Source organism: Scyliorhinus canicula, chromosome 1 (genome assembly GCF_902713615.1).
Source record: "Scyliorhinus canicula chromosome 1, sScyCan1.1, whole genome shotgun sequence".
In the NCBI taxonomy this organism is placed as follows: domain Eukaryota; kingdom Metazoa; phylum Chordata; class Chondrichthyes; order Carcharhiniformes; family Scyliorhinidae; genus Scyliorhinus; species Scyliorhinus canicula.
In genome coordinates this window covers 138856550-138872614 of record NC_052146.1, presented here as the reverse complement: position 1 = coordinate 138872614, position 16065 = coordinate 138856550, and the positions used below count along the sequence as shown (strand labels likewise).

At 44.1% G+C, this 16065-nt stretch overlaps 1 protein-coding gene across 1 annotated transcript in view; it reads right to left on the bottom strand.

Annotated features, from left to right (window-relative positions):
- The window catches only part of LOC119967886 (spore germination protein 270-11-like), an 86656-nt gene extending 74744 nt beyond the window's left edge, over positions 1–11912 (bottom strand). The window contains exon 1 of the mRNA XM_038800988.1: positions 11746–11912. The gene's annotated coding sequence lies outside the window, so the exon portion shown is untranslated. The remainder of the gene's footprint in view (positions 1–11745) is intronic.
- Positions 11913–16065: the final 4153 nt, after the last annotated feature.

The window sequence follows — 16065 nt, the reverse complement described above, 5'->3', positions numbered from 1 at the left end:
AAGAGGAGGAGACAACCTACATCTCGTCTTTCTGCATGGTATGTCCATGAAGAACTTAGGTATGTGCAGTGCCAGAAACCACAGCCTGTTCCCCATTCACCATCAGTCCTACTCCTTATCTTCCTTTTGACACTGACAATCACAGTGTCTGCTTGATCTCAATCCAAAAATAAAAGCCACCACAAACAAAACATGCTGAACCAAAGTTATTAATACAATCACGTCACATTACAGATAAAAGACAACTAATCAGCCTTGTGCAAGTTCTGTATGCCTTTTTCTGTCCTAGTGCTCCTACACAGTACAATCCCAGTGGCTACAGCAGGGCTGCAGGAAGGCTGCTGAGAAAGTAAGAGGTGCATGTTTATACCATGTGCAGCTTGTAAATCAGAAGAGATTGTGGGATAAGAAGAAAGTGGTTTGTGAGAAAGTAGGTTCAGCGTGAGAATAATGTCACTTCCAAAGGTTTCTACCCTGCAAATAGCCATAGCCTCAGCAATGGCCATTCCAATAATGTTCAGCACCATCCCCTCCCTGGGAGTTAGGACACTCAGGCATGTCTGTTCCCCTATTAGTGGCCTTTGCAGCTTCTGGCTGTGTGTTGTCCTGCAAGAGAGAGGAAAATATGCCAGTGAGTATTGTACAATTTGTTTAGCTGATGTGGCTGACAGGGTTGAGTTGGTGGAAGTGTGTGAACATTGTGTGATGGGGGTGTGAAATGTTCTGTTGTAGCAATGTTATGTGTTTAAGAGTGCGGTGGAGCATATGAATGCTGTGTATGAGTTGACAGGGATTGTTAGTAGGTGAGTGGTACACGGTGGTGCAGTTTAGTGGTGCAATTGACATGATATAGCATCTAATAAAACATTCACTGACCATGACCACTCATGTCAAGTTATTAAAGTTCTTATGGCACTGCATCCAGGTCCTAAAGGCTTGACTGAAAGATCTCCATGGTTATCTGTTCCCACTGCCTTCTGAATGTGTGCCTAGATTGGCTCCTGACCCCCTGCAGATCTCTCTTCTCCTTTCTACTTCTTCCATCACCTATATTGTCATATTATTTGCACTTTTTCCACAACTGACAGACCAGCCAGAATATACTGACCCTTTAAACGATGCAACTCAATTATAATTGGTGCTAACGAATCACAGCAATGGGCTGCTACTGAAGGGTTCAGCCTGTCAAATGTGTGGTTGGTGCTAGCTGTATGCAGCAATCAATCAGATCAACAGGCAGCCAAAGTTGGTGCGCTACCTGCAATATATTTAATAGTTGTGGGTTAATCTGACAACTCAATCCCCTGCCTGTTTTCATAGAGTCACAGAATCCCTACAGTGCAGACGGAGTCCATTTGCCCCAGCGAGTCCGTATTGACCCTCTGAAAGAACACCCTACCTAGGCCCACTCCCCCACCCTATCCCCATAACCTTTGGACACTTAGGCGCAATTTAGCATGGTCATTCCATCTAACCTACACATCTTTGGGTGACAAGAGGAAACTGGAGCACCCGGAGGAAACCCATGCAGAAACAAAGAGAATGTGCAAACTCCACACGGTCACCCAAGGTCAGAAACATACCCGGATCCCTGGCACTGTGAGGCAGCAGTGCTAACCACTGTATCATCATGCCAACCTTCCATGGCAATTGAATTTAGCCCATCCCATGTGTTTAAAATTCTGTGGAAGGACGACCAAGACATCATCAAGGTGATGGATGGTCTGGTTCAGCCTAACACTGGCAGGAGAGGAGAAATAAAATCAGTGAGAAAGGATCAAAGTTTGTAAGAGGAGAGTGGCAGGTGTTAGCTCTGGTCTTTCCAATGCGGTGCTAGAGGTCTGACCAAAGTCATGTCAGATAGCCAGTTGACAGTACTGAGACAGCCAAGAGGTCAAAAGAGGTGGCTTAGAGGCAGATCATGGCTGGACAGTTTAACCACCCTGTTAATGTTATTCTACTTAAGGTGACCCTGGTCACTGTCCATGTGGAGGTTGCACATTCTCCCAATGTCTGCATGGGTCTCACCCCCACAACCCAAAATAATGATGTGCAGGGTAGGTGGATTAGCCATGGTAAATTGCCCCTTAATTGGAAGAATTGGCTGCCCAAATGTTTTTTTTAAATCTACTTCAATCACTAATTGGTACTACAGGTCATGTTGTCCCTCCTCCCAGTGTAAGACTGCTAAACCATTCAAATGAAATTAATGATTTGTTATCCAAGGAGGATTCAGAGAATGATTACCATTGTAAACCAGGATTTAAATCCTAATCTCTTTAGTCACACATACAGGGACTGAAATTAATCTCGGACACAAACTGGGGGTGGTTTTGAAAAGGTCACTGGTTATACGCAGTGCCTGATATTTAATTCTATCGAGCAGCTGATTAGATATTGCCTGGTTTGCACCACCTCCGCTATGTTTTTCTAGCCAGACAAACAGGATATGTGCTCATCGAACTTGATCTTTGTTAAAAGCATGAAAACAGAAAGCATATTTATCAGCAGATGGCCAAATGTCCAAAAATACATTAGAGTCAAATTAATTGTGTCTACATAATGTCAGACTAGTTTTTGTGCCAGATGTTTAAAGATAAGAGAGTTTGTTGTTTCTATTGGTTTACTTTTACCTTGTATTACCTCAATATCGGCATATCTGAAAGACCTTGCAACTGACCTTATAAATTCCAAAGAAACTAGATCTTGGATAGACATACCAGTTGCAGACACCTGCACTATGGCAGCAAAGTTCAACATCAAAATGTATTACAAGGTATAACGCTTCTTTTGGTTAATTCAACCTCAGAGTGTGGGACTTGGTTGGCAATTCCTGCATTTGTAGCTAGTTTCCCGACTGAAAGTGTGTTGGGTCTTCTTCTTGAACTATTAGCAGGTTCACTGGCTTTCTAGGCTACGTCAGAGCTGAATTAAGAGCCAACCACATTGGGATGGGACTGGAGTCACCGGGAAGATAGACTGAGTAACAATGGCAGGTTTCCTTCCTTAACAGACCTTTCTACACGAGTTGGGGTTTTACAATAGCCCAAACAATTCATGCTCAATTTTCCTGACACCACCTTTTTTATAATACGGCTCCTTATGAAACAACACCATGGAGATATGTCACTGTATTATAATAGAGAAGCATTCTAATAAAATTAATGATCCAACTGCGCCAAAATCTTGGAAGCGATAAGGTGCTTTGACTGTTTATTTGTCCATCTCGAGTACTGTAGCGAAACAGTTATGATAGTAGACTAGTAACCAAGAGATAGTGAGTTCACATCCCAGTATCACAAGTAGTGAAATAATTCATGATATCTGGTACATTTGTGGTTTGGGTGGCAAATGACTATGGATGCTGCTGGTTTAAAACACAATAGTTCTTTAGGAAAGGAATCATTTCACTTCCTTGGCATACTGTGACAGCAGTTTGCTCTAAAGTGTCATGGAAAGCAGCCAGGATGGGCAGTTAACAAAGTATTTCTCGTGCGGCTCACATTCTAAAAATACATACAGACACATCTATGAGATATCAGTTTGTCTTAAATGTGCTGAATAAACACCATTGATCCAGGAATGACCATTAGCACAGAAGCCCCAGCTTGATGTTAGCCTCTCAGTTATTCTCAGAGATCACCAAGGCTATTTCTCAATTTCCATTCAGTGGGAGAGACATATTGAATTTTGGGTTGGGCTTTAGAACAATATATAACCATGTAAAACAATGCTATGCGAGGAATAGGAAAAAGGAAGGCCTGTGATGTGTCAATCACAGCCACGTTTATATTTCTTAGTAAAAGATTGAAAAAACTCATCTTCTGATTGGGCTCTTAACATCCTTTTGGACTAATATTGAGTTCAACAATTTCACACTATGAACTCTGTTCTCCGTTTTGTATTTTTCTCCTCTTACCAGTCTGCATCTTGTTTTCATGTTTTGCTTTCAGACAGCACTGACTTTTACTCTGCAATTAACACAGTCTGCTATTTTGTTTTCAGACAGAACTGACCTTTATTCTGCTATTGATACCAACTCTGCATTAAAACTTTGCACCTTCATTACAACCATTCCCACTCTCTTTGACTTTTGTTCCACGGCATCTTCACAATTTAATCTCCCCAGCTCCGTAATCTATCCCTGACCCCCTCTATCTGCTCCCTCTGACACATCCTCCCATTTTTAACAGCACAAAACCCAGCACATTTCTGCCTCTCTTCAGTTCTTATGTACTGTCATATTGGACTCAAAACATTAATTCTGATCCTTTCTGCAAAAATACGGTCAGACCGTAGTGTTCCATCTTTACCACTTGTTGGTCATCTTCAGAAGATGATGTCTTGATGATTTGAATCTTGGAGGTGGAGTAGGTACACTTATTCCAGATAACATAATGGCAGTAGAAAAGAGGCAAGACAAAACAAGAATCCATATGCAGAGATAGAACTAAAAGGTAAGTGGTCAATCACACTAATAGATGGAGTCCACAAGCTACCTAAATAGTGGAAGGGATATAGAAAAAATGACATACAGACAATTTAGGGAATTGAGTAAAATAACATAAAACAATAATCATGTAGGATTCAACCTACCCTGAAATTAAATGGACAGAAAGGGTAAGTGTAGGGGATAAGGAAATAGAATTCCTACAATGTGTGGAGGAATGAGGGGCACGAGCTCTCAGCCTCTTTGGCTGCAGAAAAATACTTTTCACTCTAGTTCGGTACGTGTGACAATGAATCAAACCGAAATCAAAAATCATTGAGGCAGAAGCGGGTAAAATGCAGCAAGCCATTCGAATGTCAATTGACTCTCTCAGGACCTTAATATTCCACCATTGTAAAATTCAACCCAATGCAAAATTCCACCTGGTGTGTGTTCCAGGAATAGCTGAGAGGCTAACATCAGGGTGCGGCTTTTCTGCTAATGGTCATCACTGAATCAATGGTGTCCATTGTGTATGTTCAAGACAAACTGATACCTCATTCAATTGTTATTAATTATTCTCAGAATGTGAGCAGCTCGGGTAAGACATCAGGCGTGATTCAGTGACCCCCGTTGTGACCGGTGTGGAGCCAAATGCAGTGGGTGAATCGCGAACCCCAAATCGGACTCCGTGCTGGGCGCCTGCGGCCCATCGCGAGTCATCTGACACCCTCCTCCAAGTGCAATCTGGATCTCATCCTCACTGGGCAAGATCCAGTTCTGCATATTTAAATGAGCCGAATGGATCATTTAAATACCCAAATGCCGAATTCACCTTGCACCTGGGACTCAAAGGCCGGGTCTGCGAGACCTCGCCAGGGTGCCATTTAGTACTGGTCCACACAAACGTGGACCACGTGTAACAGCATCTTGGGCTCTCACAAGGCATTAGAGACCCTGGGTAGGCTGGGATAGAGCACTCCACACTCCCACCGGCACCAGGGCACCGTGGCACTGTCAGCCTAGAACCCTGGCAGTGCCATCCTGGCACCATGGCAGTGCAATCTGAGCATTATCAGGGTGCTTGGACAGAAATTCCAGGGTGCCAGGGTCACTGCCAGTGTGCCGGGCTGACAGTGTCAGGTGCCCAGCTGCCAGGTTGACGTTGTCAGGGATTGGGCCTGGTGGGGCCTTGCCAATTGGAGGGAGGATGAGGCGGGCGAGCTGATCCGGTGAGATCAGCTCGCCAGAAGGAAATCCTTAGAAGTACAACCTCTGCAGGGAGGCGCTCCCTGAGGCCAAAAGAAATGGCAAAGTGCCATTGAATAGTGGAGAATCACCCGACCAAAAACGCCCGTAAGTGGACTAAGTCTGCTGAATCACGCCCTTCATTTATTTCCCAGACTTGTTTTACCAAAGTTGCATTCCAAACCACCTCAGAGTGAACTGCAGTCACACAGAAACATACAAACAGAAGAAAATGGGAGTAGAAGTAGACCATTTGGACCTTCGAGCCTGCTCCGCCATTCATTATGATCATGGCTGACCATCCAACTAAGTAACCTGTTCCCACTTTCCCCCCATATCCTTTGTTCCCTTTAGCCTCAAGAGCATTGTCTAACTCCTTCTTGAAAACATGTTATGGCCTCAACTGCTTTCTGTGGTAACGAATTCCACAGGTCCACCAGTCTCTGGGTGAAGAAATTTCTCATCTCAGTCCTAAATGGTTTACCTCGTATCCTCAGACTTTGACCGCTGTTTCTGGACTCCCCGCCATCAGGAATATCCGTCTTGCATCAACCCTGCCTAGCCCTGTTAGAATTTTATAGGTTTTTCCGAGATTCCCCCCTAATTTTTCTGAACTCCAGTGAATATAATCATCACCAACTCAGTCGCGCCATCCCATAAATCAGTCTGTAAACCTTCACTGCAGTCCCTCTATAGCAAGGACATCCGTCTTCTGATAAGGAGACCAAAACACAATATTCCAAGTGTAGCCTCACCAAGGCCTTATCATTGCAGCAAGACTTCACTGCTCCTGTACTTGAATCCTCTCACTATGAAGGCCAACATGGAATCATAGAATCACCACAGTGCAGAAGTAGGGTATTCGGCCATCGTGTCTGCACTAACCCTCCAAAAGAGCACCTTACCTAAGCCCACGCCCCCATCTTATCCCCATAACCCAGTAACCCCACCGCATCTTTTGGTCACAAAGGGGCAATTTAGCATGACCAATCCACATAACTTGCATATCTTTGAACTGTGGGAGGAAACCAAAGCACCCGGACGAACCCCACACAGACTCGGGGAGAACATGCAAACGTCACGCAGTCACCCAAGGCGAGAATTGAACTGGGGTCCCTGGCACTGTAAGGTAGCAGTGCTAACCATTATGCCACCGTGACACCCCAGTTTGCCTTCTTCATACCATTTGCCATCTTCACTACCTGCTGCACATGTATGCAAGTATGTCATTGAAGTGGAACATTGCCTTCCTTCCCTTTCTAACCCAATATGTCAAAAGCCCTACGAGGGCAGATTCACTTTTGGATCTAGAATGGGTAATAAGGCAGAGTAGGTCAGAGAAGTATATGTGGGGAGACATCTCGGTAACATTGTCCATTGTATCACTTTATAATGATGATAAAGGACATACCTATGAAAAACAGGTTACGAGTTTGGGAAAGGTAGATTTTGAGAGGCTAATAATTGAACTCTGTAAAACAAAATAGGTATCAATACTGGGAAATAATAAAGTAGAAAATCAAGGCGAAACATTTTAAAACAATGTTCTAAAGAGGGCAGGAAAAATATTTTCTTCTAAAAGTAAATAACAAATAAACACTACTGTCGCTGCAAAGATGAGTGCGGACATAAGGGAGGAACTCAGGGTTAGGAAAGAGGCAACAGAAGAGTGAAGATAGGAAGAGTACAAAAAGATTAGGGGAGAGGTCAGAAGAACAATTAGCAAGGCATAGAGGAAAAATAGGAACATAGAACTTCGGAGCAGGAGTAGGCCATTCAGCCTATCAAGTCTGCTCGGCCTATCGATACAATCATGGCAGGTCTGGTAGTGGTCTCATTTCCACTTTCCTGTCTGTCTCCCTTAACCTTTGAATCCTTTGACTATCAGAAACCTCTCTAACTCTGCCTTGCATAGATTCAACAACCCAGCTTCCACTGCTCTGTGGAGAAGAGAATTCCACAGACTAATGAGCCTCTGAGAGAGAAAGAAAAATCTCCCCATCTCAGTCTTCTAAGGGAGATTTAAACTGTGTCCCATAATTCTCCGGCCACTGGGATTCTCTGTTCCTGCCAGCCGCGCATCCCACCCGCCGGTTTCCCGGGAGTATGGGATGGCTCCAATGGGAATTCCTATTGACAAGCGGCAGGAGTAGAGAATCCCACCACCAGCAGAAAGTGCACTGTTGAAGAACACTCAGCTGGGGGACGAGAGAATCCAGCCCTGTATGTTTCAATAAGGTCATCGCTTGTTGTTCTATACTCCATTGGGTATAAGCCAAACCTGTTCAAGTGGTCTTCGTAGGATCGTCATAGCACTATGAAATTAAGGGCGGCATGGTGGCGCAGTGGTTAGCACTGCTGCCTACAGCGCTGAAGACCGGGGTTTGATCCTGGCCCGGGTCACTGTCTGTGTGGAGTTTGCACATTCTCTCCATGTCTGTGTGGGTTTCACCCCCCCACAACCCAAAGATGTGCAGGGTAGGTGGATTGACCATGTTAAATTGCCCCTTAATTGGAAAAAAAATAATTGGGCACTTTAAATTTAAAAAAAAGAGAATTATGTAATTAAATAATCAGGAAACAGAAAAAAATAGAAGAGATATATATTATATGGACATTATTAAAAATAGAAATACTAGAGTGGAAATAGGACAATTAAAGGGTAGGCAGGATAATAACACAGGTAACGATGAAGTGATGGCAGAAGTACAAAATAATTATTTTGCTTTGGTATTTATGTGCGAGGTAAAACTTATATACATGACATTGAATGATAAGATAAGCAGTGTGACAAATGCATTTCAATTACAAAAGGGGGATGAATTGAATAAACTAATCAAACTCAAAAAGGGTAAAAGCCCCTCTTCAGGTGGTTTACATCCAAACACTTTAAAGGAATATAGGGCAAAGATAGCAGAGGCATAATATCACATATTTAATAATTAATTCAAAAATGTATAGTGCCAGAGGACTGGCAGAAAGTTAATGCAAATCAAATATTTAAGAAGGAGGGTAGAACATGTCCAGGGAATTATAGGCCAGTTGGTGGGGGGAAAAATAAAGGAGAGAATAGAAAATATCGAGAAAGCAAAATATAATAATGAAGAGTCAGCCTTGGTTTCGAAAGAGAAAAGCTGTTTGTTCAACGTTATTGAATTTTTTGAGGAGGTGATAGAGAGCAGACAATGGTAATGTGGTAGATGTAATTTATCTGGATATTCAAAAGGCCTTCAATAAGGTGCTGCATCATTTACTGAAGGAATAAATTTAGAGAATGCAGAGTCAGGGGAGAAGTGGCAGAACGGAATGCTCACTGGCTTCAAGACAGACAGTAGAGAATGGATGGAAAGGGAGTTATTCAAGTGACAGAAGATGGGAAGTGGTGCTGCACAAGGACCAATGCTGGGGCCACTGCTGCTCATAATTTACATTAGCAATTTATAAATCTGCGGACGCTACCAAATTGTGGAGGTAGGTGGTCAATATGAAGGAGAATGGCAACAAATTACAGGAGTGGATTAACAAACTTGTAGGATGGGCAAGTTATTGGCACAGTAAATTCAATGCATAAATGTGAAATAGTACATTTTGGCAGGAATAATAGGGATCTCACCTATTACTTGGAAAGTGCAAGTCTTAGTGAAGTAGTAGAATAAAGGGATCTCGGAGTACAAATATCCCAGTTATTAACAGTTGCACCACAGGTTGCCAGGGCAATAAAAAAAACAGATTTTCTAGAGGGATAGAACTGAAAAATACAGAGGTTATGCTAGACCTGTATCAAATGTTGGCGCGATCACACTTGAAGGGACTGCATGAAATTTTGGTTGTCATATTATAAACAAAGGACATAAAGCAGGGGATAGCATGCAGATTTACAAGGATGATACCCAAATTATGGAGATACAGATCACGAAAGGCAGAACAGGCTGAGTCTGTTTTCTCTTTGAAAAAGAAGGTAGGGGAGTATGAATAAAGATTTTGGCCTGAATTCTCCGGCTGTTCACTGACAGCGGGATTCACTGTTCCCATTAGCAGTGCATCCCCTCTCACTGGTTTCCCGGTTGCTTGGGATGGCTTCAATGGGAATTCCAATTGACAGCAATGGAAACAGAGAATCTTGCCGCCAACGAATAACATGTCGCCTCCCACCGCCGGGAAACACATGGCTGGGAGACTGGAGAGTTTAACTGGAGGCCTTCAAAGTAAGATAGCAGACATGGAAAGGATGTTTTCTCTTGTGGGTGAGCCCAGAACTAGTTGACACTGTTTTAAAATTAGGCGTCACCCTTTTAGGACAGAGGAGGAGAGAATTTTGTTCTCTCAGGAGGGACATATGACTTTGGTACTCTCCGCCTCAGATTGCGGTGGAGGTGGGGTCATTTAATAATTTTAAGGCGGGGATAGATAGGATCTCATTAGGCAAGGGTATCAGGGGAAATGTGGAACTTGAAATGCAAACAGATCAGCCATGATCTTGTTGAATGGCAAAGATGGTTCGAGGGGCTGAATGGCCTTCTGCTCCTATTTTCTACATGTTCGTAAAAGAAACTTGTTTACACATGTCATAGAATCATACAATGCATGCAGCGCAGAAGGAGGCCATTTAATCCATCGAGTCAGCAACCATCGAGCATCCTACCTCGACACACGACCCCACCCTATCCCCCTATCCCAGTAACCCTACCTAACTTTTTTGGATACCAAGGGACAATTTAGTATGATCAATCCACTGAACCTGCACATTTTGGACTGTGGGAGGAAACCGGAGCATCCAGAGGAAAGCCATGCAGACACGGGGAGAACATACAAATTTCACGCAGTCAGTCACCCAAGGCCAGAATTGAACCCAGGTCCCTGGATCTGTGAGGCAGCAGTGCTAACCACTGTGCCACTCTGCCAAAGAGTGGTAAAAATATGAAACTTGTTATCAGAGAGAGTTGTTAGGGAGAATAGTATAGATGCATTTAAGGGAACTTTGACAATCAAAGAAGGGAATAGTGGAATACGACAATAGATTTAGGAGAAAAAATATGGGAGTAGGCTCAAGTGGGCATCGTTACTGAAATGGCCTGTTTTTGTGTCGCATATCCCACGTAATCCCAAGCATAGCAGGTATCCAGTATGACCCATCTGCAAATGTGAACAATCTACTCTGAAAGGAAATCTCACGTCTGAAATTCCATGTCTCCCAGGTCAGGGGGTGCTGTATAAAGAAACCGTACCTCATTTCCATCCTGCAAACTGTTTGCCATGTAAAAAAAGGACCAATGACTCAATGAAAAATTTCCTGAGACACTGATCCATATTGCAATTCTAATTAACATGCACAAATGAAAGGGAAAACAAACTAGAAAACTAGCAAGCAAACCACCAGCATTAAAAGCCAGCTGAAAATTATGCTTTTAATACTGAGGCGAAGAGAACTTATACGTTCTTAGGAAAGGTTGACGGAAGCAGATTCAATAGCAATTTTCAAAAGGGAATTTGATCCATATATGAATCTTTGATTAGATCTCAGGGACCAGACAGATAGATTACACAGCATTTGAACATTATACATAGATGTTGCCTTCAAAATTAAAAGCATACACAATGAGTATTTCAACACATGTTTCACAATGAAACCAGTCTATTCTGGTGCTTTGTTCAAAGAAATACTGATTAGATGAAAGTTTTCCAATGTTAAGTTCAATATCAAAGCAGAAGAATCAGAAACAATTGAACAATTGATTCATACTCAGATGGAGAGCAGTCAAATGTGCAAACGCTGAAACAACCGATAGTCAAACAGATTTGATTCATACTTTCGGGGGTGCCGTGATTTGTTCAACTCTATAGATCCCTCCACCTGATGCTCAGGTCACCAATTCTGAATTTCAAATCTTGCAGCAATTATCATCAAAAGAGCCTCTGTAATGGTGCAACACAACACGCTGCAAATCATCAACATGAAATTCAGCTCACAGATGTGCAATTCTAACAAATGTAAGCCTCCCTCACGCTAAACTCACATTTGATTTAAAAGCCCGGTGATGCACACAAAAGGAGGAATTTCACAAACTTACCCTGTTCGCTTTCAATAAATCAGTAGTTGTAGGGTGTCAGTGAAAAGCACAGTGTAACATTGAAATGGAGTTAAAGCCTATACACACCCTTGGCTTGATGCTGCTGTGCGCCGAGGAGGTGGAATGTCAATAGTTGTTCAGGTAATTGTTCCCCTGTCTCTTTGGTGTCATCAGGCAAGTGATTCTAATTGAACAGAAGTACAGGAAGTTCTCACCTGCAGCTCGTTCCAATTACGCTGCTCCTTCTGATTGGTGCTCACCTGGTATGAGTGAGAGGGTGGTACAAGCTCTGCAGCCCACTTCTCGCTCAGTTGATCTTTAAAATTTCAGCTTCAGGAAGGATAGCAATTAAAATGGAACCACGACACGGCAAAGGTATATCATTACCAAGCATGAAAAAAAATGTAAAATAATCCTGTCTAATTTATGAATCTGAAGGACAAGTTGCCCCAGGCTGTTTTCGAAGCTTATGTTATTTGACTCACTATTATTTCTTGAGCTCATTGTTCTTTCTAATCCTATTCAGACCCGATCATTCACACAATTACAATACTATGGAACTCCCTCACATACCTACTTAAGTTTTTCCTTCATTCCACTGTTTTCCGGCATTTAAACTTCAAGTTTGGTGCTATTTAATCATCATTTCCTGATTTGCACCATTTTATTTTATTTTTAATTATATGTGCCTGCAGTTCAGCCACTTAATATCTCGATAAAAAAACACGGTACATTCCTCCGTCTCTGACTATCCCTTCAGTTTGTTCAAATTTTGTGTTGGACGCTTTACGTGGTTAAATCACTATTCTCAGGAAGTTATTGATCAGGTTAAGTTGAAGCTGTGCCTCTTATATGGTACATGGGAAGAAGTGAGATGAATCAATCTTATGTGCTTCGACAAGTGGTTCTTTTGCCTTCAAAATATTGTTCCTGCTTCCCTTATGTCATGAAACTGATTTATTCTGAGTAAGTAACTGGGACTTTCAAACCACCGGGGAGGCTTGGATTCCCCCATCTTTCAATAAGGCAGAGAGTTATTCAACAAAAGGGCATATAACGGCCAGGAAAGGAACTTGGAAGCACATCAAGGGGCACAGTGGACTCAGAAGTAATGTGGAGGTGAATGTGGGTTGGGGGGAGGGGAGGAAAGAGTGAGAGGAGGGGTGGGGCGGTGGTGGTAAAAGGAGAGGATAGGAGGATTGAGGAGAAGGAGGTGTAAATTTGGCAATATTTCTTCACAACACAGTACTCGTTGTGCTTCACGCAATTTAATTTGATTATCTGTCCCTATAACATTCAATGCCATTCCTAACCAGATAGGTAGACTTCACTTCTAACTTAATCTTAGTGAATTCCAGCAAGTTTGCTTTTTAGTTGCAGCTGATTGTATGAGGCCTATAAGATGCCAGCGCCACAAGCGGAGGCTCCAGTATAAAAGCAACTTTAAAAGAAGACAATGTCAACTTAGTTTCAATAGCGGATCCTAGATGGGACACCTGCAAGAAACGAGGAGCTTCTGACATTCACTTAAATTATTGTTTTGGTGAGTTACTGAGGAACGGCACGCACTCATGAATAGTAACAGAACATAGAAGTTAGAGCCTTCACATAATCACAAGATAGCACCAGGTGAAAATCTTTCAAGGTGACGAGAGAGGATAATAATTGCAGCCAATAAAGCAAATGGAATCTTGGACTTTATAAATGGAAGCCTTAGTCTCTGGAACTCTCTTCCATAAAAGGCAGTGGAAGCAGAGTCTTTGACTACTTTTAAGGCAGAGGTGGATACATTTTGGATAAACATGGGAGTGAAGGTTGAGGGGGGGAGGGGGGAGGGGGGCGGGTAAGGGGAAGGTTACAATCAGATCGGCCATGATATTACTGAATGATGGGACAGACTCAAGTGACCGAGTGGCCTACTCCTGCTCCTAATTCATATGTTTGGATATAGAGTAGAAAAGCCAGGAAGTTGTGCTCAATCCACATGAGTTCAGCCCCAGCTGGAGTTTTGTGTCCAACTCAGGGAACCACACTTTAGGAAGGATGTGATATCATAGATAGCATTGAATTTACAGTGCAGAAGGAGGCCATTCAGCCCATCGAGTCTGCACCGGCTCTTGGAAAGAGCACCCTACCCAAGGTCAACACCTCCACCCTATACCCATAACCCAGTAACCCCACCCAACACTAAGGGCAAATTTGGACACTAAGAGCAATTTATCATGGCCAATCCACCTAACCTGCACATCTTTGGACTGTGGGAGGAAACCGGAGCACCCGGAGGAAACCCACGCACACACGGGGAGGATGTGCAGACTCCGCACAGACAGTGACCCAAGCCGGAATTGAACCTGGGACCCTGGAGCTGTGAAGAAATTGTGCTATCCACAATGCTACCATGCTGCCCATATATTTAGTAAGGCTACAGAGGAGATTTGCAAGAATAGTTCCAGAAATGAGGAATGTCAGTTACATGGATAGGCTGGAACAGTCGGAATAGTTCATCTTAGAATATTACAAGAGCACGATAAGGTGGTGAGGTAGATTTAACAGTAGCTTTCAGAAGGTAATTGGAGGGATGGTTGAAGGAGAAAAAAGTTGCAGGGATATGAAAATCGCTTATTGTCACGAGTAGGCATCAATTAAGTTACTGTGAAAAGCCCCTCGTCGCCACATTCCGGCGCCTGTTCGGGGAAGCTGGTACGGGAATTGAACCGTGCTGCTGGCCTGCCTTGGTCTGCTTTAAAAGCCAGCGACTTAGCCCAGTGTGCTAAACCAGCTCCTTAATATGATGTGATGAAAGAGTGGTGGAGTGCAATCACACTAGATTGTTTCGCAAGAGCAGATGAAGACTCAGTGAACTCAAAGGTTTAAAGGGCATTTGAGGAGAGCCTTTTTCATCCAGATGGTAGTGGGAATCGGGAAGTTCTTGTCTGAAAGGTTGGTAGAGGCGGGAACCCTCGCAACATTTAAGAAGCATTTAGATGAGCACTTGAAACACCAAAGCATACAAGCCTACTGACCAAATGCTGGAAAATGCGATGAGAATAGATAGGTGCTTGATGGCCAGCACAGATATGATGGGCCAAAGGGCCTTTTTCTGTGCTCTGAAATTCTATGGCCGGGATTCTCCAATCCTGCGGCCAAGTTCTGACGCCAGCGTGAAAAGTGGTGCGAGCCACCCCGGTGTCAACGGGCCTCACCTGACAGCTATCCACCCATTCCCAGGGAGTTGGTAAGGTACCGGAATGGTCTCCGCAGCCCGAAATGCAGCACGCCACGTCCGGCGCGAATTTGCGCATGCGTGCCACGGCCGGCGTGAGTTTGCGCGTGCATGCCACAGCCGGCGTGAGTTTGCGCATGCACGTCGGTTCCCGTCTCCACGCCGGCCCCCGGGCAATATGGCGAAGCCTTACAGGTGTCCGGCGCGGATGAACATAGGCCCCCACAGAACGAGCCCACCCGCCGATCGGTAGGCCCCGATTGCTGGCCAGGCTACCATGGAGGCCCCCCCCCCCCACCCCAGGGTCGGATTCCCCCTGCCCCCCCACCAGGACGGCCCCCGCAGACAGAACATCGAGGTCCCACCGGGTGGGACCATACGTAACCCACGGTGGCGGGACGTGGCCGAACCCGGCGGGCACTCGGCCTGTCGAGACCCGGAGAATCGCTGGGGGGGGGGGCACTTTCAATGGCCCCCGACTGGCACGGCGGCGATCCCACGGGCACCCAAAAATCGGCACCGGAGAATCGGCGAGCCGACCTCAGCGCGGCATGGCACGGTTCTCGCGCCCCCAGGCGATTCACAATTCTTGCGGCCCTCCCGGTGATTCACCGAGCCGACGCGGGGTCGGGGAATCCCGGCCCTCAACTCTATAACTGAATGTCCTCCTCCCGTACTCTAAAATTATACGATTCTAATTATTCTATGTAGTCATTTAACATTTTTATTAACTTTTGCCCCTGTTCCTCTTCATAGTGAAGTCCATATGGATCCCTCAGTGGTTTGCTTTCCTTCATGACTTCCCTGTCAATGTTATAATGCTAGAAGTTTTTTCCACCTTTTTTTGTCAGTTTTGCCCTGCCTCTTTTCAGCTCCTTCTCAGTACACGTATGTACCTGTGTTCTAACTTGTGTAACCTTAAACTCAGCCAACAAGCTCACCCTCACTTACCCCTTTATAGGTTGGTTTGCAAGCCTTTGTCTTAATCTCTTTAATTTGAAAACTGATTTCTTTAAGATCAATGCCTTTGCTCATATTACACTTGGGTAATATTTGGCTCGACATAATCTTTTACTGAAGGATGATGTTACATTTTG